Source organism: Lissotriton vulgaris, chromosome 6 (genome assembly GCF_964263255.1).
Source record: "Lissotriton vulgaris chromosome 6, aLisVul1.2, whole genome shotgun sequence".
NCBI lineage: Eukaryota > Metazoa > Chordata > Amphibia > Caudata > Salamandridae > Lissotriton > Lissotriton vulgaris.
In genome coordinates, this window is record NC_141694.1 from 735,638,605 (window position 1) to 735,665,575 (window position 26,971).

At 44.9% G+C, this 26,971-nt stretch overlaps 1 protein-coding gene across 1 annotated transcript in view; it reads left to right on the forward strand.

The window, feature by feature from the left end:
• The first annotated feature begins 268 nt into the window (after positions 1–268).
• Positions 269–26,971, forward strand: part of TBC1D32 (TBC1 domain family member 32) — a 959,368-nt gene continuing 932,665 nt past the window's right edge. The window contains exon 1 of the mRNA XM_086926728.1: positions 269–427. The gene's annotated coding sequence lies outside the window, so the exon portion shown is untranslated. The remainder of the gene's footprint in view (positions 428–26,971) is intronic.

The window sequence follows — 26,971 nt, forward strand, 5'->3', positions numbered from 1 at the left end:
TGTGTCCCAGTCACAGAAACGATTCCAAATAGGCAGTAGTATTTCCAGTGTGCCTATCAAATGAGTGAGCCTGTCACCAAAATGCGGCACGAACTGCAAGAAGAACGTCGTGGAAAAGCATCGCGGCAATAGAAATCAGCCCAATCTATGAAAATGGCAGCCACAGAAATGCGCTTTATGTGTGTTTTCCAGAGGGAGTAGGGCACACTACACCTATGATGCACGTCAGCACGCCTGTCGCCTGGAGACGAACCCACGCCTATCGCCTGGAGATGAACCCGGAACTGCGTGTGTTGTGAAGAATCTAGGACACAAGCTCACGTACGAGAAAGGATTTGAAAGATGCTGGTAACTCCCTGATACTGCGAGGATTTAGCTGTCAAAGTGTGAGCCGCACTGATATCCAAAGCGCAAGCACACGTCAATGGTAAGCATTGCCGTTTATTTTCAAACGATGCTGCCGCTTACCGCCTCAATGACAAGTAGCAATAAATTAAAGCGATGCAACCAGACAAGAGCGGCATACCACACGGGAGGCTGCTATATCCATGAGGAAAGGCAGAAAAGTCCCAATTGCCATGCAGCACAACGAAAATACAGCACTGCTCATCGCCAATAAAATGTACTATGGACTCCAGGCAGAATAGTACACGAAGCTCCAGTTGACTTGAATTTGATCTTTAATCCAATAAGAGACCAAAGACTGCTTCCCTACACTGCAGCACAACAAGTGCTTGCCAAGTGCTTACACTTTAGAAACCCTAAGAAAAAGCTCCATCGAATTGCGCATTCTAACAGTAGAAAGACATACTTAAAGAACATAATATCATGTTACATGACATCCTCCATATACTTAATACCATTCTACAAGAAGGCCTGACTGCTGGATCTGGTTCTTCATATGCATGGGTTGTGTGGGAGTAGGAATCCGGCAATAAGAGTTGTCAGGCGGGGTTGTGGAATCTGATGTGGTTTGTTGAGGTAAGTTGGGCGTGAGTTGTGTTGGGCTTTGAAGGTGTGACTGAGAAGTCTGAGCAGAACTGGTTTGCGTATGGGAAACCAGTGAAGGTCTCTCAAGTGAGGAGTGATGTGCATGCGGTGTATTAGGTTAAGTGTGATCCTGTATGCCGAGTTCTGTATAATTTGAAGTCACCTAGTCAGTTGCGTGTGGATTCTGCCTTAGAGGGTGTTCCCATAGGAAAGTTTGCTTGTGATAGGTGCCTGGTTGATGACTCTGCAGATGTGGGTTCCACCATCTTCATTGAGAGAACGCAGAAAGCCGAAACAGTGTTAATTTGGGCATTCATGATGAGTTGATTATCAGTATTTATGCAGAGAATCTTGGTGTGGGTGGATGTGGGTTCTGAGTTCTGCCGGCCACCCAGGTGTAGTTGAGCTTCTACCGAAGATCACCACTTCTGTCTTGTTGTTGTTTAGTTTGAGAAAGTTGTTTTTCATCCAGTCGGTGACTTCTGTCATGGAGGTGGATACATTTGTTTGACTGTTTTGTTGGAGAGGGAGTGTTTTGTTGGAGAGGGAGTGTATCAGCTGTGTCATCAGCATAGGAAAATACTTTGATCCCACGGGTGCAGTTGATACTTGTGAACGGGATCATATGTGTGTTGAAGAGGGCTCGGTTGAGTGATGAGCCTTGTGGTACTCTACAGATGAGGTTGAGGGCTTCCAAGCAGGGGTCTGTTAATTTTTTTCATCTTCGCATTTTCTTTGGCATCTCACAATACTATCTCCAGATTAAGATACCCAAGCTTCCATTGCACGTGACAACAATCTTTAAGATCTTTCAATTTGATTTACAGATGCTGTTAGCGAGTACGTTCTAAGTCTCTCCATTTTTGTGACCCTGAGGTTGGCAACAGAACACTGTTTAGTATCTTTTACTGAAGCATGACTTAACTGCCTCTTCTTTATGACTTGTTGTCTTCATTGCTTTACACCATATCAGAGATACACTTCAGCAATTATGGAAGCGTGTTGCACACCTGAAGTGGAACTCGAGAAACCAAGTCAGCATAATGTTTGTCTTTGCCATGCTGACAGAATATACTGAATTTGTCTTGAAAGTGGAAACCCCATTGTTCTAACCAGGGGGACATTTTTACTTTGGGATTATCAAATATAGTTAATATTGGCTGGTGGTCAGTGATCCCAGTGAATGATTTGCCATAAATAAATATATAACAATGCTCACGTGCCCATACCACTGCATGACTCTCTTTTTCGGCTTGCGAATAGACCAACTCTGACCTGATGAAACTGCGATTGATTTATTCGACTATTCTTTTTGGTGCTTTGGGGTCACGAGTTCTCTGTGCTTGAATCACTCTGAGATCCAGTTTTAAGGATGATGTCTAAAATTGACTCTCCTCTTTGTTCAGGCTGAGGAGAGCTCCTTAGAATGCCTGGCGGACTATCAGTAATGTGCCATCATGTTGCTCCTGTGACTTCCTAAAGATTAGAATGTGATCACTGTAACTGAGGGAGTTAGGTATACCTTGAAGGACTTTTCCTATTTCTTGAGTGTTTTGTGAACTGGACTCTCTACTGCTTGAATTAATTTGGGGAAAGGGTAGGAGAAATTTGGTGTTATCCAGTCTCTCCTCATTACTTGGCAGCACAGCTGAGGTGTATGGCCTCATGGCTGGCTAACCAACATCTAGTTCCGTTTGCTTTGGGATACTGAAAGAAATGCAGCAGAACTGTTGTGCCACTGGTTCGAAAACTAAATACTAAGTAGTCGAATCTTGTGATTGTTTCATTTACTAATGCCTTTGAAATAGACAGGAAAGAGTATTTCCACATTGAGTGTTGAGGTTGGTGAAATCCTATCCATGATTTGACACAAAACATTCAAAAGCCCCAGTTTCACTGAAGATTTGAAGGTTAGTAGTCAACTGATCTCAGCAGCAGCCTTCACTACATATACATTTATTTATAGTGATCACACATTGTGATTAGGTTGGATTTCGAACTCACCCATGCACCTGAGGTTTCTTGGACCCATACGTGCACGTGTAAGTGGCATACAGATTGAGTATGTTCTATAGTTTGTTGATTTCGGTGTCAGTCATGAAATTAACAGTGGCAACCAGGAACATAATACAATTATCATTAACTTTAATGTATAGGATAAGTTCAGACAGTTCTGTATCCTTAGGCATGACACTGCCTCCTATAGAGAAGACTGCAGCCTTGTGAAACTTCTCTGAGTCAGACAGTTAAGGTTGGATAATCAGTTGCTTGAGCTACAGTGAGAAATTAAGTTGATATAAGTAGAAAAGTGGGTACTGTAGTGTTTTCTCTATGGAGACCATTTACTCTATAATACACTGTTTGCAGACAGTAAAACTCTCATGAGAAATACACCACAGAATATTAAAACATATCTACTAAGAAGTGTGTCCTCTGTGTAAAACTTGTCCAAAGAGAGACTATTCGCTTACATAACCAAGGTCTCAAAGTTCTAAAGATCATACTACCTACAGCCTTCATAATATGGTGAAAATCTTACAGATAGCCCATCTTCTAAAGCAATACAAGCATATGTACATAGGTTAGTACTTGGTGCACACAGTCTTCTATGTTATGTAGAAATTGTCATGCTGTGGCTATTCTGTCTAATGACTCAAGGGTGCCTACAATACTTACTATGTAGTACGTAGAATCTTTGCCCTGTTGAAACTTTTTCTGCACTGCCAAAAACTTGTGTGGAACTTGCTGTCACCTGCACATAGAGTTACGCTTCAATACAATGAATTATAAGGTGTTTAATTCCTCTTGACACCTATGATCCATTAGGAGCATATGCGCTTTGTAAACACTTACATCCGTTTGCTAGACACAGGCTGTACAAAATTAGGTAGAAAAGAAATATAGTAGTTACTCGCCACCATGTAAACTATAATTGGATGATGCCATCAATCGTCTTCCGGCTTCCACACCATCCGCCTTCCACGTAAGACTTTCAAATGGATCCCCCTTGAACACAGAAAGACAGTCACTCACGCCCTGGTCACCAGCAGGCTCGACTACAGCAACGCACTCTACGCCAGAATAAACAAAAACCTCACCCGCAAGCTACAAAACATCCAGAATGCCGCCGCAAGACTGGTCCTCAACCTGACAAAACACTGCTGCATCTCGTAGCACCTGCACACACTCCACTGTCTCCCCGTCGAGGCCAGAATCACCTTCAAGATACTCATCCATGCACGAAAGGCCCTCAACGACACCGGACCAGCATATCTGAACAGCCGACTCAAATACCACGCACCACAAAGGACCCTACGATCAGCCCAGCTCTCCTAAGCCGTGGTCCCCCGCACCAGAAAGACTAGATCGGGAGGCTGCTCCTTCTCCTTCCTCATGGCCAGAGCCTGGAACGCCCTTCCGCTCCACCTCAGACAGATAACATCGCCCCTATCTTTGAAAGAAACATCAGAGCCTGGTTCTTCAACAGACCCCCTCCTTGATGGACTGGAGTCTGCACCCCCCCCACCACCCCTAGCGCCTTGAGACCCTTACGGGTGATTAGTCCCGCTCAACACCTGATTGACAATGATTTCATTTGAGATGTCATCAGTGATGTCATAAATGTTGTCATAGAACATGTCATGAGTGATGTCATATTTGAGGTCCTAAGCTGTGCATGTCTGGGAACAAGTTATAGTTAGCCCTGCTAACTATAACTGGTGATTTTCTGTGTGTTTTTGAAATTCTTTTTTAGTTAAAAACATTAATGTTGTCACTGACATATTTACCTAACTATAATGTCACTTTAGCCACTGGTTTCTTTAGTGAATTGCTAAGGTTTTCTTTTTTTAAACAAAAATAGTTTTTTTTTATCGCACCTAACTATAACTTTACTTTAGCCTTTGTTTTTTTCATTGAATTTATAAACATTTTATAACGTAAAGTAATATTTTATTATCATACTTAAATCCAACCCCTGGCTGGCCAGGCCCTGCTGTACATTGTTCAACAGGCAGCCAGCCTCACGCGTGCACGGTGGTATGGGGGGGAGTTTACAGGGCTTGGCCTAATGTCAAGACCTGTATCCAAATCTCCAGCAGGCTGTCAACCCCAATGCCACGCATAGCCTTAGTTTGGCATAGGGTTTGCCTTCAGGCCCTGGGTCCCCAGTCCCTGGGACCAAAGCATACATATTAAGGGGAGGGGCGTGTAGCCTCATCACCACATTGCCTAAGGCCAAATACAGCAAAAAGGGCATTGGGGCCCCCCTCCCCAAGCCTTATTAGCTCCCGGGGGATTTTTTCTCTGGACCCACATATAATAAAAAGGAGAGAGGGGCGCTGCGTTCCTTCATAGGCCCTGGGTACCCCATGCCCCAGGGCTGTTTTTTGTTAAAAAAAGGAAGGGGCCCTGTGACACCCCTCCTCCTCCCCTTCCCGAGCCATGTCAGGCTATTTGGATCACATTCCCAAGGCCTGACTTAATAATTTGTTGGTACCCCAGTGCCCACTAGAGGCACCCACCATCCATCATGGGGCTGCGGATTGAGCAACATTGTCTCTGCAGCCGCAGCCGGCTCACAGTATAGTGTGGGAGCCAGCACTGCTACTCCCCTGATGGAGCAGCTGGTTTTTGCATGCTTTCTCTGGGCGGGAGCAATATTTATTTTGTTTCCTGCCCACAGGAGTGCGAGCAGAGAAACGGAACATAAGCCTGCTCCTAGCTGGCGGGAGCATTCCTGAAAGCTCCTGCGGCTGGGAGCAGACTTAGTGTTTGCTGCCATTTGGAGGGAGATTTGAAAATGCTCCCGTGAGATGGGAGCAAACATCTGTTTCCCTGCTCACTATAGAAACTACTGTGGCCATTAAAGGCTCAGGTAGGGGGGCACCATTACTTTTCATTTAAGTTACGGTCCTGAGTGGTGTGGCCCCCCCTTTCTGCTTTTTTTATATTTCGGCTCCACAGAATGGGATCCCTAGGGCCTAAGTTGGCCCATGGATGGGGCCCACCTCCCTTTTTCTAAAACAAAATGGGCCTAATGAAGGGGTCCCCAGGGACTTGACAGGCTTGGGTTCCCCTGCCTCTTTTCACAAATCCGGCTCTAGGAAATGGGACCCCTCCTCCCCTTAATTAAATACACCCACCCCGGGGGATGAGGTCCCTGTGGTCCTAAATGGGCTGAGGGTCTTATTGACACCCCACACATTTTTTTAATAGAAAATGGTGGACAGCTATTCATTTATTTATTTATTTGCAATCCTATGGGACTCAACTTATTTCAAAATGTTCAAAAGGCAAATTGCGGTTCGGTAACTCGTTACGGAATCTCAATTAGCATGTGCTACCAAACACCAATTCGGTATTTGAAAGGGGCGTCCCTTCCCAATACCAAATCAGAATGGTATGTATTAATGTTTTACAACCAAATACAGTTCGCAGAACAGTAATACCTTACCACCAGTTTAAACCTTTCAAGAGCAGGCAGCTCTTACTCCTAAAAAAAATTGAACCGCAAAGTTATTATTATTATTTTTTTTTACCACATTCTGCTTTTCGTTAAGGAAAATGGACTGCATTAAAAAAAAAAAAGATTGCTTCATTAAAAAGCAATCATTGACATGGTGGTCTGCTGACTTTAGCAGGCCACCATTCCTGTGATGACTGCAGTTCCTAATATCATTAATATGCATGAGGTAGGTCTATTTGCGACTCACTAGGAATTGCTAATGGAACTCAAAAGAGTATCGTACTTTAGGAATACAGGTTTCCTAATTGTGGTTCGGAGATAGTTGCCATTAAGAAATCAATATTCCTAATGTTTGTACATTAAGGTGAAGAGAGAAAAAAGGTGAACAAGAAAGACAAAAGTGAGGCAGAGGGAAAGATGTGAGGTTGATGCAGAGGTACTGAGATACACCTTCACAGTGGTGAATGAGTAGGCAGATGAGGTGTACATAGTGTCACGTGGCTGGAGGATTTCCACAATGCCCACATAGAGCTGATTAAGGTCAGAGTCCTAGATGGACACAGGGTCCCACCATGGTGGTCTCATACCAGTACAGCCATTACCCCAAGATTATCACAGCTGGTGATGAAGGTGGGATTAGGTACAGAGGAACACACTAAGGAGCAGACATAAAGTCAAAAGAACACTCAACGTGGCACCATTCAAGTTTTGTATGGGATAAAGGCAGCATCTCAACAGGTCTTGCACAATGCCATGCACCACAACAAAGTCAAGGAGATTGTCAGCCACAAGTTAGACCAGCAGTTCAACATTATAGTACGCCCACTGAGATACAAGGAAGGAATTTCTCCAACTTCTGCTCCTTTTTTGTAACAACGGTAGAAATGCCAAGATAACGGAGACCAGCCATACGGAATTAGAAAATAAGGAGGCATTGTTGGCAGAGAACTTAGTTCAAATCACAATCCGAACTAGTTACAAACGAGAATAATCTCTCCATCGTTATTATTTTGGTTTTAAAAATTAATTACTCCAAGCAGACGTATCTAAACCTTAGAGTGTGATCTATTCCTTTAGAAACTGTTTTGAATTTAAATTGGCACTTGGGGCCTAATTATGAGTTTGGCGGTCCTGGGGCCATCATACTCGTGGTGGCGGTCCAATGTCCACCACCCCGGCAGTCTGACTACCATATTATGATGGTGGCGGTGGGACTGCCACAAGATCGCCGCCTTCGCTGGGATCCAGGATCCTGCTGCGGCAACGGTGCTAAAAGAGGCTGGAAATGGTTGTGGTGCACCACCAAGCAGATTACTTCTTGCATTTCCACCTCCCATTTTATGGCAGGGACCCCGCCGTGAATACGGTGGTGGAAATGAAGGTAAGGGGATCCAACCAGGTCCCCAGGGCGATTCTACCCAGAGGGGTGCTTGAGAGGGGGGTGGAGGGGGGGGGTACATGTTGTGCCCCTCTAGAATTGCAATTTTGTGCGTGCACTGTGTGGCATGCACGAGTTGGTGCATGCCACACAGTGCACCCGACGTGGCAGAGGTCCCTTGGTGGTGGCATGACTGTTGGCTATGATCCTCAGCCATAGCATGCCGTCGGCTCTGTGGGCCTGCCAGCCCAATTAAATAATCGTAATTAGGTGGGTGGTAATTCCGGCACGTTGGCTTTCTTCCTGGGACCTCTACAGCTGCGGTCCTACAGCAAGACCACCAAACTCATAATCGGACTCTTGATACATTTAAATACCTTGGGGTGTTTATAAACCATCTGCCTGATTGCTCTATTACAACCACTAATAACGTAATTTGTTGATAATGTCAGTTTAAAAAAAAATAGTCTTAAAGTAACACTTCTAAGAAAAAGAAATCATACAAAGAATTAACAATGTTGATGTCCATCAAGACATTGAAATAGAGAGTGAATTTGAGTACTTTTGTTCAAAAATATAATGTAATCTTAATTCATTTAAATTTAATACAGTGTGTCATGAACGTAATGCATAAATACAATTGTTCTGATATTCGTTTTCTTAAAGATTGTGCATCTGTTGAATGGATTGATGTATCTCGCCCTGCAGGTTATTCATTGCTGTTGACTTTGCTATTTCTTTATAAGCCTGGCAAGTCTGCGTATATACACTTTCCTCTTCTAAAGAAACATTTTCATTTTAGTCATATATATTAAGATTTTATAACTGACATAACTGTCTGAATTTATTTCTGTGTAATTCTATGGAAAGGACACTTACACCAGAGCGCCATGTTATTCACTTTAGATCTGCATAACCTACTACATCATACCTCACTGGGATAGCAGTGCCCTTGTGTTGGTCCCGGCCCTTTTTGGCAGGTTCACCCCGAAACTTTTTGTTTTTGCCTAGCCTGTTTCTTCAACCTGGTGTTAGTGATTTTAGGTCTCTGCGCACTTTTAAACTGTGGTCCAGTGTAAAGTGCGTGCGCTCTCTGTGTTTGTTTGGTGAGAGTGACCTGCATTCCCATAGGAATGCATGGGGAATAAGTGTGACCATGGTAGTTCCTGATGTGTGGGGAGTGCAGGGTCGTGGTTGGCATGTGCGAACTCGTGAGATTGAATGCTGCCCAATGATGTATGCAGCATGATTTTGTCTAGTGTGGAAGTGGCACTTCTAGAAGTTGGCATGTTAGTGTAATTTGTGTCTGGCGTGTGATTGGCTGGAGCTGGCTGGTGAACCTGGCTCCAGGAGTCAGGATGGGTCTGCCCCGGTGGTGAATGGAGAGATTAGCATGCTGATGTGAGGGAGGGGTACACCTGGGACCTGAATAGGGCTGGGCTTTCCCCACACAATGCTGGCTCCACCCCCTGTGGTGCGTCTGATGTCCCTAGCCTGGCCAGTGAAAGGGAGTTCCCCATAACCAGTTGTAGCTGATTTTCACATTGCCTACACCCTGTAGACAAAGGACTTTGCTGTATAAAAAGGGTGCTGTGACACCCTGAAGATGTTCTTGTTTCTGACTGGAATCTACCAGGGGCGTGCTGCTGCTTGGGCCAGGGGAAGGTTTACCTCCCTGGGCCCTGCCCAGCCCCTGGATGCCTTGAATTGTTGGAGGAATTCCTGGGACCCCTCTGCCTTTCCTGGGGTGATTGGAGACTTTGTTTTACCCTGGAAACCTTGTCCTGCGTTGCTCGGACCCTTCTTGCTTTCGGGGTCATCTCTGGGGGCCTGTTGGTGCTATCTATGCCCCCAGCGCCTTGAGAGCGCTTAATTTTCCTTTCTGGGCAGAGCGCTGTCGTGTTCCCTGGGAGGGAAGCGCTCCTGCCCCCTTTTAAGCCCCCAAGTGCGCAGGTGCCACCCTGCGTCTTTATTTGCATTTTGTTTTATTGTACGGGTGCCCACTCCGTTAGGTGCTCCTTAGCGAGTGCCCACCCCGCTACTACATTTATTTTATGCACCGAGGGTGCCCACCCCTCATTTTCCGCCGTATGGAATCACCGCCATCTGCCCGGGCATGCGTTCGTCGTCGGAGCGGCCATGCTGTTATTGGCTCGCTCTGGGGGGTGCGCCTGGAGAGGCCGCGCTGTGATTGGTGCCTCGCTGTAGACTGCACTGGTGAGACGCGCTAGGATTGGCCCAGCGCGGAAAAGAAGTGCAGCGTCATAGGGGGCTCGTCTCGTGAGCCGCGCTGGGATTGGCAGCGCTTACCCCTATTGCCGGAGACGACCCAGAAGGCTGGCGATGGATCCTGTGGGGCTCCCGTTGCATGGAGGGAGCCTCGTGTGCCGCCCGAAGTCCTGCAGAGGCTGAGTGATTGGGGGCGATGAGCATGGTAACGGTGGCGGAGAGGGCGCGAGGCACATTTTCGCTGCCTGCCCCGCCGCGTGAAAGAAGTGTTGCCGCTGGAGTGCCCTACAACCTGGTGAGTGGCGAGGTCGCTGGGCATGTTGTGGTTTGTGCCCCAGGGCACCCGGGCAGTGTTGAGAAGTTTCGAGCGGCCCCACCATTGCGGGCCGCTCCTACGTGGGGCACAGAGTCAGGGCTGCCCCGGATGGCCGTGGGCCGCCCCAACGTTGTTACTGAGCCTGCAGGGTTCCACCTAGGGGCATATTGCCTTTCAAAGCACCAGTGTTTAGGGGGCCAGCTTTTCCCCTTATCGAGCGCCACATGATTGTTGAGGAACCAGAGTGCTCCAGAGAGCACATGTGGGTTCAGAGCCTGGAAGGCTCCACCAGTTACGCAAAGATATATTTACAGAGCCCTGTGTGGCTCCAGCCTGCGCATATATTCTTCAGAGCCTGTGTGGCTCCAACCCCAGCGGCGCAGTTTGTCTAGGGCCAGTGGGAGCCCATGCCGCAGTTTTCCTTCCAGCTGCCCAGCACTTAGTGGGCAGCTGCCCCGTTTAGGCCCTTGTGATTGTCCTCAGCTGACCAGCACGTAGTGGGCAGCTGCACCGTTTAGGCTTTTATTCCTAGGGGACATGTTATTTTGGACTCCTGTGTGAGTCGCACTCCTTCGCCCCTACCTTGGCCTGTCACAGCTGCGCAGCACTTAGTGCCAGCTGCAGCGTTTAGGCCCTTGTGATTGTCATCAGCTGCCCAGCAAGTAGTGGGCAGCTGCAACGTTTAGGTTTGCGCCAGTGGCGTACCCCTGACTGGCGCTGCATTGGCAGCGCGCCCTGATATTTGGGACACAGGGCATTTTGAGCCTCTTCTTGAGATGGCCAGTTGGCCAGGGGGCTGGTATGTGGGTAGGGCGCAAGGCCCTAATGTGATTTTTGCACAATGTGATTTTACTATATTTATGATGGTAATTGCCTAATGTGATTTTTTGCCCAATGTGATTTTACTATGTTTATGATGGTAATTGCCTATGTTTATGATGGTAATTGCCTAATGTGTTTTATGGGCTAGAGTGATGTGGTGCTAGGAAATGTAATGCATTTAGTATGTTTTACGCACCCTGTATTGATACCTCTAGAGATGTTTTTTCCTGTGGAGATTTAGGTTAGTGAGATTATGTTTCACTGTGAGTTATGCCCCTAAATGTGATTTATTCTTAGGAGGCAGAGTCTAATGTGTTTAGACTAGTGAGAGATTGCCTATTTAGTTATACTGTTTAGGCCTAAATGTGATATCTGCGTAATGTGCTTTGCCTTTATGTTATACTAGAGAGGTTATTTGTCCATGCGTGATCTATGCCTATGGTTATTAGTATTGCGTAGCATGTACCTACCTGTTACCAGTGGTTACTGGTTGTGATCTATAATTGTTCTTTGGTGTGACAGTTATTCTAAGTGCTAGTTCTACTAAGTGCTGATTCTGACAGTGGCCCATGTGGCCCTGTCCTGGTGTAAATAATCCCTTGTGAGTATTGCCCGTGCCAGTTGGCACAATGTATATTGTGCGATTACTATCTGATGTGTTTTGACAATACAATAGTTATTTTTATATAACCTTGTGTGGAGTTCCTTTTGTGGTGTGCCTAGGATGTTGTTGCTGTTGTGTGGGTGCGCAAATGCTTTACACATTGCCTCCGGGATAAGCCTGTCTGCTCGTGCCAAGCTACCAAAGGGGTGAGCAGGGGTTATCTTGGCGTGTGACTCCCTTGCCCTGACTAGAATGGTGGTTACTGCCTGGCTTTGGCGTAAGCCTTAGCCAACCAGAAATCCCAGTTCTAACACCTTGCCATCTGCAAAGGCATCAGGGGAGTGTAGGGGCCATCCTGATCTACATCTTATGTTGCTGCCAGCCAATCCGAGTCTAGCTCTCGTGGGAGTAAATTGCCCCAAAGGAAGAAAAGCTCCCTGGCCAATCAGAACTTTTTTTGTATTTTCGTAGTGGCGCTCGCGCAGGAGTCTAACCCTCAGACCCAACGGTCCTTTATACTTCTAAAACTACATTTGCATCAAATCAACAAAAGCACAACCATGATCTAGCTTCTTGTCAAATATGGTGTAATTTCCTGATCTGAGATATAAAGCTTCTCTCCTTGGCAATTGATGACAAAGACCTGCTAGAAAGCGACTTGACTAATGACGAGGTTGTCCAGGCGAATAGAAGCCTCCAGCCAGAAAAGCTTCGGGCCCTAACAGCCTGCCGATCGAGCTTTACAAGCTGAAGCCCGATTTACTTGCCACGTACATGCACGTACATGCAAGATATGTTTGAAGAATGTCGAGAAATAGGCCTGCTCCCGCTAGACCAATGTTGCCACATTGGTCACCATACATAAAAGTGGCAAGCCTAGAGATGCATGCTCGCCCTACCGGCCCATCTCGCTGCTAAATGCTGAACCCAAAATATATGCCAAAATTCTGGCCAGATGCCTGGTCCAAGTAATAGATAAACTAGTACACCCAGACCAATTGGGCTTCATGACCCCAGAATACCGCCTTGAACCTGAGAAGACGACACGGCGTGTTTGGGCACAGGGGCACGATTCAAGAAGATGCGGTCGTGGTCTCGCTGGATGCCGTGATGGCCTTTGATACTATAGAGTGGCAGTATCTATTTGCAGTCTTGACCAAGATGGGATTTGGGCCCAATTTTATCTGTGGGTGCGCCTTTTGTATGCAAGGCCCTTGGCGCAAGTGGTCATTAATAATAAGAAATAGGAGGTATTCGAGCTGAGTCAGGGGATGCGACAGGGGTGTCTGTTGTCTCCCCTCCTCTTTGTTCTTATAGTGGAACCATTGGCGGGCCTGGATTCGTGGAGACCCAATAATCCGGGGGCTAAAGTGGGCTGACTTGTGGGAGGACTGCATTTCTCTGTATGCAGACGATCTAGTTCTGTACCTTGCATCCCCCAAGTCGTTGATCCACAGAGTTCTGAATATATTCACAAACTTTGGGAAGTACTCTGGGTATACGATCAGTTGGAGCAAATCCCTGATGTATGTAATCAGTGGTGAGATACCTCCACTACCTAGAGGGTGTACCATGAAGCAAGTGAAAGATGGCTTCCAGTATTTGGGAATCTTTATCACAACTGATCCCAAAGCTAACTATGATCGGAATCTATTCCTCCCGCTTCAGAGACTGAAGTAAGATGTGACCAATTGGAAGACCCTTACCGCTTTCATTATTGGGGACGATGGCATTAATCAAAAGGATGTCCCTACCACGTTTTTATATGCGCACCAGAATTTGACAGATCCGGTACCTCCAAACTATTTTAAGGAGGTGGGAAGTCTCCAGAGGGAATTGCTTTGGGATGGCCGCCCCTGTATAGCCCTTCCCAAGCTAGTTTTCAGTTGGTATGATGGGGGGATTGGGCTACCAGACATCAGGAAGTGTTATTGGGCGGCTTATCTGGATGCCATAAACCAATGTATTTATCGACAAGGGGATGACCCAGGTCATAGAATGGACATGTGGTTATTGCCAGGGGGAAACTATAACTCAGCCCTCTATTCTAGACCCAAGAGAATTCCGCTAACGGGACCAACCAGACACTCAGTGCATAGGTGGCACATGGTAAATAGGAACCTGGGGTGGGAACACAAGCTCACAATGGCGACTCCTTTGTGGGACTCGGAGCAACTGGGCACCCTGAGGTCCTCGAAGGGGTTTGATAGATGGTACCTAATAGGGATCACGAACATTGGGGACCTATGGTAAAAGGGAGATATGATCTCCTTTGCCACTTTGCAACAAGAATATGAACTGGCCAGCACGGAATACTTTCAGTATTTACAGGTGAGGCATGCATTAACGACACATTTGCAGAAGGGAGTATCCCCCCCCAGACGCCTTTCCGTTGGAAGATAGATTGCTTGACGAGTACTTACAAACAAAGCCAGTATCTTTGACCTACAAGAAACTTGTCATTAATGTGCTAGACCCTCTCAAGGTGCTCCAGGAACGCTGGGGAAATGATGGGTTGGAACTAGATGACGAAGAGTGGCAAGAGGCAGTGGCCTCCCTGCGGGAAGTGACAATTTCCTCCACACTTCGCTTGGTCCAACTGAAGATCCTACATAGAATCTTCATCACGGGGACTCAGCCCTTCCGCATGGAGAGGGCAGAAGAGGGCATGTGCAGGAGGCAATACGGGCAGGAGGGCACACTTATGCATATCCTGTGGGAGTGGGAGTATATACAGAGATATTGGAGGGGGATACATGCCTGTCAGGGGGAGGTCCTCGGACTGATGGTAGGGATTGAGGCTAAGAGATGTCTCGTAAATGTCTGGGAGCCCACAGATTTAGGTAGGAAAGAACGCATTTGGGTTATGTTGGTGCTGATGGTCGCAAAAAGTAACCTGGCAAGATTGTGGGGGGCCGTGCTGCCGCCTGCGGTTGAAGGGTGGAAAGCAGACATAGTCTGGTGTATGCTACGGGAGAAATATGTATATGTTTCTAGAGGGTGCCCCAAAAAATGGATTGACATATGGAGCAAATTGAATAACTACCGTGGTAATATATGTGAACCCCCAGTTGTTCTCTCTTTGGTAGATCTTTTAACATCATAGAGATCACTACATTACTGTACCAGCCATATAATGTACAACGGTGACGACTGTGAATATGATCATTTAACGTGATTTGTTTCGTCAAATTATGAATGGAAATGTCGTTTTTGTTGTTTAACAAAATGTTTAAAAAAAATATATATATGTATGGTGGAATTCTGTTCAGGAGTTTTTGATGTTGTGCTTTTTAAAGCAGTCTATGGGAAATGCATATGGATTTTGCGTTTAGGCACCCCCCTGTGTTTTTTTCGGCCCCCGAAACATTCCAGGAAGGAGATGAAGTGAATTAGATTTTTTGGGGAGAACATTTTGTGAAGATTGATCAAACAGCATCAACGTTATTAGCAAACCTAAAAAATCCTTGTCTATGAAAAAGCAATCCCTACTATAACAACCCAGGGATAACCGCCACTGTGGGATATGGAGATATATATATATATATATATATACTAAAAAAATCTAAGGTTAAAGAGATATTATAGTTAGGTGAAAATGTCAGTTAAAACATACCATTTTAAACTGACAAAAACACTGCAATTCACCAGTTATAGCTATCTCAAGTATCTATAACTCGTGCCTAAGGTAGCTACAACTCGCACCCCTGCGGGAATTGATAATATACATGAACCACCAATTGAAAAAAGGTAAAAGTATCACTTACAAATGTTTTGTACTTGAGTGTAAAAATGGTTGCCATTATAATGTGAGTCTTATTGTGGTGGACTATTATTAGAATGATCATTTGTTGGGGTGCAGTAACTACAGCAGGTGTGACTGTACTTTTAACAATCTTCTTTTGAATATAATGAGATCATAAAACATCTTCAGGTGGAACGGCTCCTAGTAGTCAATAACGTTTATTTTAGTCAATAAAAAGCATATCAGAATAAATAAAACCGTATAATAAAATATAGGATAAAGCAAGCACAAAACATACACATTAAAATGATTCATATAATCAAAGCAAATCCATTAGTTTGCTAGGCTATAATACTTTCATATGGTCTCGGGTGCATTCCGATAATAAATACCTGCTATTCTTTATCTTATATATGCCCAGGTTCCCTTCATTAGTGAAATATCTACTACTCCTGACTTACCACGTACCCCACACCAGGCACTGCCTCCTGGGAAAACCAAAGTCCATTCTCTTGTGTTTGTTCAGGCTGCCTCCTAGTTTGAAAGGTGACCATCTTGAAAAATGGCATTTAAAGTGCTTTGTGCAACTATTCATGAAGCAAGATTTAACTCCCATCTCTGGCTTAAAGGAATCTGGCTTAATCGGTATTGAGTAATGTGCTTTGTGCAAATACCCTAAGGCAGATTCATTCCGACATATTCTGACATTTTGGATGAATTGACATGATTCTTTGTTGGATACATATATAGATAGGTGTAGCTTGGTTATAGAAACTATTAAGAGCATGTTAACTTGGTGGGATAGCGGAGGTGTTGCTCGTACTAGTCACAGGTCACTAGCAGCCTCACCGGTGGTTAGTTGTAATCACAATTGATCATGGGCCTTCCCTCAGGGACCCCGGATCTAGTTGACTCTCCCTTACAGACCTAGTGAACCCATTCAGACCTGAGTAATATAATAGTCAGGTATCAATTTTTGTACCATCATGAGACCTTGTGCATTGTTTGCTTTCAAGCAGAGCAAGGCTCTGAGTTCATCTGCAAACTTGTAACATCTAACTAGAACACACTGACTGGCTTGAGAAAATCAGATCACTGATGCTTCTTGGCAGGTGCGAATGCCTTGTGCCAGAAGGATTGGTTTCAACAGTCTCCTCCTGGGTTGATCTTGGGACAGCAGAAGAGGTGCGAGCATGATTTGTGTTTGCAATCGCAGAGTCTGCAGGCTCTGGCCCCACCTTGATGGGCCCACGCTGAATTAAATTCTGTAACTAGTAAACCTAATAGCCTCATATACAGAATCGCTCTGAGGGTCCTTCTGGTTATTGTTTTTAGAAGGTATTGTTGAGGTTTCCTCTTCTGATAAGAGTTATTCAGGAGGAGTCAGGTAACTGGACTCTTAAAGTTGCTTTCACCTGCCTGTTTATAGACTTTTTACAGGCTGTATAGGAAAGTTCCCTGTTCTTTAGCACTGATTGTTCAATTTGGAGGACATAATGCATTTTGCAGGTTATGGTGCAGGGGTTGCCTTGGATCTCAAAATTACTTCCAGGTGGGTTTTTAGCGAGTTGACCCTCAGGACCACCTGATATAGTATTTCATTGTGGCTGCTATGCAAGTTAATTCTTGTTTTGCCTCCTCTAATTCCAGCCTGAGTTTTGATCGACAGATGTAATGTGCTTGCTGGAATATTTTCGTGAGTCCTGTGCAATAAATAAGATCCAAGGCTGGTGCGCAGGATCCTGGGAAGGCCTCCTGACCAAAGAATGGTTGCGTTCACGACCCTAAGTATGCACACGGTAGAAACACTACTTTGTGTCCTATTTAGTTGATTGATGCCATACATGATTGCTTTACCTTTCTTCTTCAGGGAGTTTAAACAGATGATGTATTTTGAGTTTTCTGAAAACCATACTCTCTGATAATTATATTTTCTCCTCGTGTTGATGGTCTTATTCCCTATATGCCAGGTGAGATGTTTCTTGTTCTTATATCTTCAGAAGATGACAACTTTGTCTTCTGCTGATTTACCCTGAGCTGGTTACTTCCATTGTAGACGTTTAGATTGTTAAAGGCCCTCTGGATTCCTGCTTTAGTGTGAGGTCGGGTGAGGATCGAGCAGGTAATCCCGAGCGGTTTCGCTGAAAAGGAACAATGTTTCCACGAGGTGATCCCGCCCTCGCCTGAGACCATGAAGTGCAATTTAGCACCAATACATATACGCCAATGAAATACAAATTCGTATGTATAAAAACGCATGTTTAAAATAAACAGCGCAATAGTTTAATCAATCCTATTTATTTAAATATAGGAGTGGAATATACAGGGCTGGACCCTGTATGGTCCTGATGAAAAGCTTGGGGAGCTTGAAACATGTCGACCACAAGACACTGATCTAGCCCAATTTAAGGTTAGATAACAGTGTTACCCCATTTTAACATATACCAAACTAGGAGCAGAATAAATTGTTGAGGCCCACTAGCACGGTATTTTTAATCACACAACCACTCCACCACCACAACACTTTACACCACACATAGCCTTATTCCCTATATGCCAGGTGAGATGTTTCTTGTTCTTATATCTTCAGAAGATGACAACTTTGTCTTCTGCTGATTTACCCTGAGCTGGTTACTTCCATTGTAGATGGTTAGATTGTTAAAGGCCCTCTGGATTCCTGCTTTAGTGTGACCTAATATTACGATGTCATTAGCATATTGGATGGTGTGAAGTTTGAGTGGGCCCAGCTTAGGAAGGACGAGACCGCCAAATTTCATAGCTATTCCCAGATCTGCCGTGTATACATTAAACAAGAGAGGGACAAGACTACAGCCTTGCTTTAAGTCCTGATAAGTCTGAATTTTGAGAGTAACCGTGTTTGGGCTGGTTTTTACTCTGACCCAAGCCTCTATATATAGAGAGATTTTTGCTCTTCGTATCTTCGAAGGTACACACCATGCTTCTAATTTCCTCCCTCCATAGAGTAGGCTTGTCAACTGTTGAATGCTGCACTGTAATCTATGAAGCAGCAAAAAAGAGGTGGCTAATTTATCTTTGCAGCTCGGTGGCTCAAATATGCAAGTGCTGTAATATTATCAACTGTAGATGTGGTGGCCTGGAAACCAGTTTGGATGAAAGGTAGGACTTCGTGTTCACTAGCCCGAGACTCCAGGTGTTTCAGCAGGGATAGGGCAAAGACTTTTGCCTCTAAATCCAAGAAAGCAATGAGGCAGTAGATTGCTGGACTTGTCCAGCCTCTTTTTTAGGTCGAGCCTAGGCAGCGCATGTGCTGCTCTGCAAGTCATGCTGCAATGTACACTGTGGCTTGAAGCTGCTCCTTGCTACAAGTGGTATTGCACTTTTTTAATTTACGCTCAATTCTAAGTTCTATTTGATTGTTTGGGTCTGCCTCAGGCTTGTGTTCATGCACATTTGAGCATTTCCCTTCCTAGCACAATTTTTTTAGCAGCTGCTCCTTACGTGTACAAGCGCTTGTTGAATGGTTGCAGCTCTTGTGTTTGCCAGCCATTTTAAAAATTGATTTTGGAAGGGAAAAGGAATGAGAGGCGTGTGTTGCTGTTTGATTTGTACAGAATGTGTTTGTTTGTATGCTTTTGGACACAGCACAGCTTTTGTTTTGGCAGCACGGTGCCCCCTTTGGGGGTGCTGCGCTTTTTTATCATTGTCTTCTTTCCACGTTGCATGGGAGGGGGGTGACTGCTCTGAGGTGTAATGGGCTGAACATGCAGGTCTCTCGGCTGGAGCTGGGTTGTTCTGCATGGCTTGCTTTGTTTGCGAGTGGCATGCACGCAGGACAGTTCACCAGGGAGGATGTGTTGTCCAGTGGGTGGATTGTAAGTTGGCAACATGGAATGGGGCAGTCTTCGCTTGTTGCTCACAGTGCACTTTGAAAAAGTGCAGTGGGCTTCACTTCCCCATGGTTAAGCGTGCCACCATGTCAGGGGTCCATGGATGAGGCAAGATGCAGAGATAGGTGTTTTTCTGCATGCATTATTGGATGAGGATGTTTTGTAAATGTAAATGTAAATGTGGGTGTACTTGTAAAGCGCACTGTGACTCCAAGGAGTATCCTGGCGCTGAAGACCGCTGGGTAACCCATCCTGGTTTTCCCTGTGAGATGGTCCCTTTATGGGTATCTCCAAGGTGAAACCAGGCATCCCAGGCGTCTGTGAGGGGCCGTTGTAGAGATGAGGCAAGCTTAATGCCCAGAGTTGCCGATAGAGATGAGGCAAGCTTAATGCCCAGAGTTGCGGAGTGTGTTCCCTGGTTAGAGTAGGCACCGAGGCAAGAATTATCGAGTCCGTTTGACAATGGTCCACGACCCTGCCGCGTCGGGGATTGAACCCTGGTCCCAGGCCGTTCTCTGCTTACGGGTCTGCCGTCTCAAACCAGTGAGCCACACCACTCCACTTGTGTGCCCGATGCCTGAAAAACTGTATTGGTATTTTGCCCATTAGAATTTTTCACCAATGGTGGTGCTGGCATAGCTGCATTTTAGTCGCAACTCGGGACTTCATTAAAATAAAAATGTTTTATTAGAATCCAAACATTGCGTTAACATAAATGTAGATGTAAATATATATAAATTCCAGGTAATATTCATCATAAACTCATCATGCAAGTAATAAATAAATATACATACATACATATTTCATAATATATAACTTAAGAAATACTTAGGATATAACAATTTACAATGAGCAGTTATCAAACAGAGCACATGGGCTAAAGATACTATAAATGCAGTTTACTTAGAAGCAGATAAAAAATCTATATATATAAAAACTAAAGTATGTCTGTCTGTTTGTCCTTTATGCATTACTACACCATTCATCCAATCGGCATGAAACTTTGGGACGTTGTTGAGTACACTCCCAGAAAGGTTTCTGGCAAAAAAAAAAAAAAGTGTTAAAAGTTGTTGAGCACACTCCCCCGAATGTTTCTGGCAAAAAAAAAAGAAACATTTGTTAAATATCGGCCCCCCAGGACCCTCATAATCTTTCCACTACTGAACGTTTACAGTTTCCGGTGCGACTCGCTTTTGCAAAGACCATCAACAAAGCACGAGGACAATCACTGCAAGTGTGTGGACTAGATTTGGAGAATCCGTGCTTCTCACATGGACAACTGTATGTGGCCAGCTCACACGTTGGAAAACCTTCTGATTTATTCATGTACGCACCAGACGGAAACACAAAAAATACCATGTATCCACAAGCACGCGAATAAATAAACAGAATTAAAACAACACTTTAAAATGTTTTCCATATCAGGGCTCGAAAATTCCACTCGACCGCTAGCATAGTCGAGCTACATTTAACAAAGCCGAGCACTTTTTAGGTCCTACTCGCCCTTTCTGGCGAGTAGGAAAACAAACCAACTTTTGTCCTCTGTCTGTGAAAACGGAGCAAATGTGACAAGATAACAAGATTTAAAGGCGTTTTTATTGCTCACAAAGTTAATGAGCAATAAAGATGCCTTTAAATCTTGTTATCTTGTCACATTTGCTCCTCTTTCAGAGACGGAGGTCAAGTAGGTTGCCGTTAGGTCGAGGACATTTTTTAAGGTACTAGTCCTGCAAGACTAGTACCATTTTTTTTTTCGAGCCCTGCATATTACAATGAATAAGTTTCAATAACCCCTTCTCTGCTCATGACGAGCTCAGCTCGTCATGCAGTACACTGGTCATGTGCTCATGACGAGCTGAGCTCGTCATGAACCATGGGATATAACAATTTCCAGCACAGGAGAGGAATCAGCTTAGCAGTCATGTGGATAAAAATGACACAATGTAATTTGAATGTTATCATAACAAGTTTCCTTACATTTCCTTTCTTCTGAGATCGCAGCAACGCGCGACGGTAAGCTAGTAGCTCATAAAATGCTGAGCAACAAGATGCGAGGGAAGAGCTCAGATGATTTAATCGGACCCTTTAAACTAATCCTACCTCTTCAGATAGAAAATATTGCTCCCGGAGTTTTTCAAAGTTCTTCACTCCCCCAGTTCGTATTGCATATAGTTGTTCTCTGGTTTTGACTGCCTCATTTTCTGTATCCATTCCTTCATTGTTGGGATCTCCAGAGTCCCCCGATTTTGGAAGTACTACGGACGATCTACTGCTGTTGCTATATATACAAATTTTACCCATCTGTTGGGCAGGCCCAAGTGCGGATAATACCCCAAGACTCTCAGCCAAGTGATTGAGGCCAAATTAACCCTCCATTCACTTACAAGATACTGAAATACTTCAGCCCAGAATCCGTGAATGGATGAGCAATGACTGATTACATGTGTAGACTGGGGTTAATGTATGTCGAAAAAGCTGGAATTCTATATAGAAGCCATTTAGAGAAAAAAAGCATTTGGCGCCAATTAGCACCCCTCGACACACTAAAGTTGAGTATATTAACTTCCTTCCACACCTTATTTGTCATTTCAAGGCCTTCATATTTATCCAATTTATTTATCTCTTTTTGGACAAGGTCAGGGGCTTTGATAATAGAAAGCATTCTTTTCCAGTACCCCATCATCACTTAGAGTGACAGTCGCCTCTTTGCGGCTGAGGATCTAGCCCAGGTATAGCTCAAACAATATTTTATTAAGTACTCTAAATGAACCCAAAAGGAAAAAGTCATCCTGTGTATGCTGTCAGAATTCAGCTGAATTTTGTCATCTATCTCCCAGCAGGAAGTCCGAAATTTTCCAGTATCCTGCTTTCCCCCACTTTTTAACAATTTCTGATGCATGCTTAACCCCCGGTTCATGGCTATGACAGGCATTGGTGTCGCTACATTCATCTGGGGTATGGAATATCTCCTATAGAGATCCCCACACTTCGGAAAGAACCACTTCAGGCTCTTATAGCAAACTCTTTTGGGTAGCATAACCATCTTTAGCACGTCCAAAATCTGAAACTCTTTTAAAATCAACTACATGCAATTATTAATAAAAAAAACCTGTACAACTTTGGGCAAAGTAGTAATATTTAAGATTAGGGAGCACCAACCTTCCTTTCTGCCTTAGTTCGTATAAAGTGCTTAGCGCAGTTCTGGGTGATTTTTATTTTGCCAGATATATGATAAAAACATGGATTCTACGATTTAAAAAAAAAAAAGGACGATAAAAATGGGAGGACCGACATTTTAATCAGGGAGACTCCCCCTAAGATAGTTAATGGGAGAGAATTCCACCGAGAGAATAGCTTTTGAACTTTTAAAAGGGGGGAGCGAAATTGAGGTCATACAAATCCTTAATCTTAGATGAGAACCTTATGCCTAAATATCGCTTTGGATGGGAGTTTACACATACAGCCATGTCTGGGTGTAAAGCATGAGGATTACACCCACACAGTGTTTTTTCTGCTTCGTCTTGTTAATTGTATACCGTCCCAGATCCTCGTATTAAGCAAAAATCTCCAACCATTTTTTAATTTTTTTTTTATTTAAACAGTTTTATATAGCGCTGGCTAGACCCAGGGGTATCAGAGCGCTTTACAAGAGTTTGAAGTCGAAACAGAATTACAGTATTATAATCATACAAAGGAAAAGGGAGTAAAAGACAATACAAGCAGAGTTCGCAGAACAGTAAATACATTGACAGGAAGGTCAGAAGTACCGGAGTCCGTAAATATGATTGGGATAAGTGAGCAAGCATAGGTAGCAAGGGATGATGGGGGAAAAGTATGGGTGTAGGGTAGAATCTAGGTGGTACAAAGCATGAGGGAGTAAATGGAGGTAGTATGGGGTAAATAGTAGGAGGGTGGGAGTATGAGTGAGGAAGAGAGATGGGAGTAGTAAGTCAAGTAAAATGTGGAGAGGGGTGAAGCGCACAAAAGGGCAGGCTGAAAGACCATGCAAGGTGGCGGGATTAAGGACCTCAGAATTTCAGGAGAAGATGTTGTTTGAGGCCTTTTATAAAGCGGAAGTAGGAGGGGTTGCAACAAAGATCTTTGGGGAGAGTGTTCCAGATAGTAGGCGCGTTTCCGGAGAAAGCGCAAGATTGGGTAGATTTCTTTTTAATCAAGGGAGGTACCAGCATGAGAGAATAAGTGCTTCTCAAATCTCTGGCACAGCCTGCCTTGTGGAGTTTTTGTGATCGATACAGTGGAGTTTGAAGATGCTAGGCTTTTTGTGTAATGCACACATTCTTGTAGAGGGATCTGCCCTCAATTGGGAGCCATTTGAGATCTTTGAGGACAGGAGAGATGTGATCAAACCTTTTACAATCAGAGATAAGCCTAGCCGCGAGTTAAGGACTGACTTGATTGGGGCTAGATGGACTTTCGGAGTTTCGGCAAGAATGGGGTTTCCATAGTCTAGTCTGGAGAGTACTAATGATTGGACAACATATTTGAAGTTGTTAAAAGGAATGAAGGGTTTGATTTTCTTGAGGTGATGAAGAGAAAAGAGAGCGCCTTTAGCTGCGTTTTTTATGTGGGGCGAAAGGCTGATGTTTTGGTCAATACTTATTCCGAGAGATTTAACTGAGCTGGAGGTGGACAAGGCAGCGTTAAGGGCTTTAAGATTAGAGATCCAGTGATGTTTAGGAAGTCGATTATTTTTAGGGGCAAAGAGGATGATTTTAGTTATTTGGAGGTTGAGTTTAAGGTGATTGGGATGGAACCATTGTTGGATCTTAGTCAGGACATCATTGAGGTGAAGAATGTCTGAATGGGAATTGATTTTATAGTAGAGCTGGGTATCATCGGCATAGAGGTGATAGTTGGTTCCAGCTTGCTTGAGAATGAGAGTGAGAGGTTCCATAAAGAGGTTAAATAAAGAGCGAAAGAGGATAGAGCCCTGGGGAACACCCAAGGAGACTGGTTTAGGTTTAGAAAGACAATTATTGATTTTAATCTGTTGTGTTCTGAACTAGAAGAAGGAGGTGATCCAGTTGAGAACAGGGCCATTGAAGCCAAAGCGATCCTTGAGGGTGTTGAGTAAGGCAGAGTGATTAACGGTATTGAAGGCAGCCGAGAGGTCAAGAAGAATGAGAAGGGGGCCCCCCCTTGTCGAGGGAGTGATAAATATTTTCCACAATGTTGAGCATCGCAGTTTCAGTACTGCAGCATTTTCGGAAGCCTGACTCAAAAGTGTCCAAAAGGCTAAATGAGTCAATTTGTTTATCCAGTTGTAGCAAGGCACATTTTTCAAGGGCCTTGGAAAAAAGAGGCAGGTTAGAGATAGGACGCAGATTGTTAATGTTGTTGGGATCATCAGTGGGATTTTTGAGGATGGGAGAGATTTGGCCTAGTTGGAGAGATGCAGGAACACACCCTGAGGTCAAGGAGGAGTTGATGATAATAGTTCAATAAGGGGCAATTATAAGTATTAAATCTTGGGCGAGGTTGGCGGTGAGAGGGTGGCAGGTATGAGAGGAGGGCTTAAGTTTAGAGATGATGTTCAGAACATCACGCTCAGAAACTGGGTTAAAATTATGCTAAGATGCATTATTATTTAACTGTTGACTGGAGAAGAAAATTTCAAGGGGGGTGGAGGTTTCGGGGAGATGGATAGAGTTAGGAGGGGGATACGATGTAACAGGAGACTTGGAAGGAAGGACAGCAAGGGTTGATGAGTTCAGTGGGGAGGGTGTGTTGACAAAGGAAAGAACGATCTTAGCGATTTTATCAGTGAAGAAGTTCGCAATTTTTTTACAGCATTCGGTTGAGGCTGTCAGTTTGGGTGGGGCATAGGCCGTTTGATTTTTGATGATGCTAAATAGTTCTATAAGTCTACTCTTAGCTCGGTCGAATTGTGTGCGGAAGAAGGAGGCCTTTTCATTGAGGATGTGCTTTTTATAATTAACCCTAGCAGCTGTGAGAAGGGCAAGGTTTGAGGGGGATGGATGTTGTCTCCAGGTGCGTTCAGTCATCCTGAGGGCGTGTCTCTCGGTATTGAGATCAGCATTGAACCAAGATTTGACGGGGATGTTTTTTTGTGATTTTAATTTGGCTGGAGCAATTAGGTCAAGAACCTCAATGATGGATTTGTTGTAGTGTTCAGTTAGATTATTAGCATTTTGTGAGGGAGGCGGAAGTTGAAGTTTAGCTTTGATCTTGTACTCCAATTCACCAGGAAGAATGAGGTGAAGATATCTGGTTAATTTCTTATGTTTGCTTTTTTTAGGGGAAGGGGAGGAGCAGCACTGTTAATCGTGAAGAGGATAAGATGATGGTCTGACCAGTCAATAGGGACAATGTGCGAAACTCCCTTAGCTGTTCCGGGATATTGCCATACCATATACTCTTAAGTGCATTATAATCCTCTCGGTTATATGCTAACTTTGGTTTGGCTTTATCAAAACATGTCGAGTAAGGTGTCATACGATTTGGAATACTATCCCCTCGACAGTTCTGTCGACGGGGATAGCATTCCACCCTTCTAGAGGGACACAACATGTACTTAACCTGAACCCCGGTTAAAGTGAACCAGATCCTCAGCATCACAAAATGGATGCTGCCACCACAGACACAAGTCTGACCACCTGCTGCTGGGAGTCCTTCCAGCGAGGGAGGCTTGGACAAAGGGTTTCCTGCCTTGGGAGGTGCAAGCACCACCCCAGACAGGATTTTGTGTATTGGGTAGGACAGGGCTGAAAAGATTGAGACATGCCTGGGGCACACAAGGTGTCCCCGTGCATAAGCCAGTCCAAACCGTTGTGGGGCTTTCCAGCCCCAGTCCTGGCGCGGAGCTGGATAAAGGAAAGGGGGTGTAACCGCCCCTTTCCTGGTCCCACCCAGAGGAGGGACCTAGCAGGTGATCCACCCCTCAGATTGGGAATAAGAGTGGGAGCAGTGTTATAGCACCTCAGATCATCCTGAAATCAACTTGAAACTAAGAAGACGCCTGGACTTTGACATTCTGCTGCACAGAAGACTGAAGAGCATCTCCCTTGTGGCCAAGGAGTGGCCACCCTGTGAACACAGGCACCATCCAGCAACTCGACGTCTGCTTTGCCGCCGCCTCCTGCCGGAGGACGAGACCCAGACTCCCAGACATCTCAGAGCCCGATCCACAGTCCCTGCAAAGAAGAGACCCGTGGAGGCACCGAGAGACGTGGGACCAGCCATCTCGAAAGACCCCCGAGAAGCTGACTGCGCAGCACCCGAGGCACCCTCGACGCTGTGCTTTGGGGTTTGAGAAGCGTCACCACGGAGCTGCATTTGCACCAAAGATCAGCCCCCCAGCATCTCCACGATCTGTGTGGGACCCTTTTGCACTTTGCCACTCGACGCGCCATCCCGGCCACTTGCCACGTGGCTAGCGGCCATCTTGGCAACAAAACCTACAATCAACACTGCGGGTCTGGTTGCTCCAGGCTTGCCCTCGCTCCCCTGAAAAGGAGCACCCGCTCTGACCTTGCTGGTCCAAGTGACTAGCTTTGTTCACTTCCTGCG